The sequence below is a fragment of the Oryctolagus cuniculus genome, chromosome 6 (genome assembly GCF_964237555.1).
Source record: "Oryctolagus cuniculus chromosome 6, mOryCun1.1, whole genome shotgun sequence".
NCBI lineage: Eukaryota > Metazoa > Chordata > Mammalia > Lagomorpha > Leporidae > Oryctolagus > Oryctolagus cuniculus.
In genome coordinates this window covers 24724161-24726831 of record NC_091437.1, presented here as the reverse complement: position 1 = coordinate 24726831, position 2671 = coordinate 24724161, and the positions used below count along the sequence as shown (strand labels likewise).

General features: G+C 44.9%; 1 pseudogene; it reads right to left on the bottom strand.

Moving 5' to 3' along the window:
• Positions 1 to 384: 384 nt before the first annotated feature.
• Positions 385 to 2329, bottom strand: LOC100342362 (E3 ubiquitin-protein ligase RNF6 pseudogene; annotated as a pseudogene).
• Positions 2330 to 2671: the final 342 nt, after the last annotated feature.

The following is a 2671-nucleotide window of genomic DNA, read 5'->3' as shown; positions in this document are numbered from 1 at the left end:
CTCCAGCCTTTGCGGCCAACTGGGGAGTAAACCAGCAGATGGAAGACCTCTCTCTCTCTGTCTCTATCTCTCTCTGTGACCCTGCATTTCAAATAAATAAAATAAATCTTAAAAAAATAAAAATAAAGTCCTTAGCATGACAAAATTACCAAAATAAAAAACTTTAAAGGTTATTTGGTTATAACAATAGTAACTAGTCTGTACTTTTGGAAAACTTAACATTTGTATTTTAAATTTTACATACCTTTCTTTCTTTTAGCAAGTTAAAAATTGTTCAAATTATAATGTTCCTTTTCATCCCACTTAGCTGATCACAAATAAATAAAAAGAATACCTGACCACTCAATTCTATTAAAATACAGTATCTAACTAGATCCTATTACTTCACCCATTGTTAACTACACTGCAGAGTGAAACAGGAGGCTGACAGATGGGACAGTCAATACAACGAATGTGAAACTCATACACGCAAGCTAACTGCCTGAGCTGGTCTCCAGCCACGTAGTCACCAATGCAAACACTACAGAGTTTACCCAGCTCACTATCAAGATGGGGAGGCTCATAGCTCCTGGTGCAAATCCTGTCCATCTACTCTTTGGTTAAACCACAGATTCAATCATCGTCATCATCACTTCATTTAGTAAAAATAAGGGAGGCAGGCAAAGAACAGGTAGTGACTCAGTTTCAACTCAACCGTTTGAATTCCGCAGCTGCCTGCCACCTCTAGGGTCACAATGTCGGGTGTGAGGCAGGGTGGCCTCACCATCCCTGTGCATTTCAACACTGTCATCTCGGGCCCTCAGGTCTTCACTGTGCTGCCTGCTGTCATCAGCTATTTGCTTCTGAGTGCATCTCTGGCAAATGCTGACCATGTCTTTGAATCTATGGGTCAGATTCAGCCTCCATTAGAGAACTCAGTTCTCCAAACGTAGTCATGATCTGCCTTAAAATCAACCTCAGAGCAACTGATGATGGCTCAATAAGTTCGAAGCCCTGACCTCTCTAAATGAGGACTATTGTGGCGAAAGCCCCCCACCCCTGCGTTGCTTTCAGTCGTGACTGCATTCTCTGCTGGTCCTACACACGATCCAGTTCTGTTTGCAATGCTATCCCGACCCCTATTTTCCCCAGGACGAATCCTTCCCACTTGAAGGTCCAGGGTGGTTGTTGGATGCCGACGGATACCAGTTGAGGATCTTCTGGATTCTTCTTCTTCTTCTGTTCCCCTTGACCCAAGTCTTGAATTAGGGAGTGGGGTGTACGCAGCACGTCTGTGCCTCTATCTTGCTCTGCAGACATGAGTTACACCTCTTCCTCTCCTCACAGATCTTCTCATTGTTTTGCTGTACTGCTCTACTCTCCCTCTGGCAACTGTGATAAACAGTGTCTCTGTCTCTGACTTGGAAGGTAGATCATAATCTTATTGGCTCTCATCTGTGCTTTGTATTCCTCACTGTAACATTGGTTCTAGCCCCACTCTCCCAAATAGGTGCTGCCCCAAATCACTGCCCCTCCCTCTGCCTGAGTTCACTGCTACCTCACTGGTTTGTATGACTACTGAAATTAGGGCATGAAGTGTTTGTTCTAGGTTTGCCAACTGCCCCACCCCCAACTTCATTTCTCAATCTTCCCAATGTTCAGAATGATCCTTTGACTGAATTCTGGCCCCTTGAAGCAGGCACAGTCCTTGGAATGTTGGAACCAACACCATGAAAATTCATTGAGGTCTGGCTTCTTGTTTGCCTCGCCACAGGACTAGCTGATCTTTGATGTCTACTTCTACCGTGATCTCTGTTAATATCTGAAAGTGGAATGCGCATCTAACCTTCTCCGTCAATTTCAAGTCCTCTATTTTCAGGATTTATGTGGGTTTCCAGACTACACTCAAACTCTGATTTGCTTGACTCCCAGCTCTCCAAGTTTGGTTCCCATGTTGTCCACTTCAAGTTGTGTTTCCTGTGCAGAAAAAGATGTTCAGCTATTCAAGCGCAGACGCTTTCTTTGAACTTTCTTAAAGGCCTGTTGGGCCTCTGTTACTTGTCCCATTTCTCGGGTCACGCCGAGATGCTCCTTGTCCTTAACTCCATGTAGCCACTGTCGCAGCTCTTCTGGGGTGATTTCTCCAGGGCTGCCTACAAGACTATGCTCTCATCAGCCGAGAATCTTCTTCACTGAGTTCAGTAATAAATGGGTGATGGGCTTTGTCTCTGCGGACACGCTCTTGCTGCCACCTTCTCTCCTTCTCCTGATGAGTCCAGTCGTCAGACGAAGCTTCTTCACCACCACCACGTGATCCACACCTGGACTGATTAACACTGAGCTGCCTCATTTTTCTTTCAACATGCTTTGAATATATGCACTGACATCCACCATCAACTACATGTGCTATTTTTTGAGAGCTGCCTGTCTCTCCCCACTGAGGATTATGGAACACTCTAAACAGACTGAGAACCATTCCAAGTGTAGGGAGGAGCTGTGACATAGTAAAAAAAAAAAGTGCAGAGATTATTAAAAAAAGATTTACCTATGTGAAAGAGCATCAGAGAGACAGATACACACACAAAATCCTCCATCTGCTGGTTCACTTCCCAAATGCCCACAACACAGGAGCCAGGCTGGGCTGAGTCTCCCACATGGATGCTGGGGGCTGAGGCACTTGGGCAATCATCTG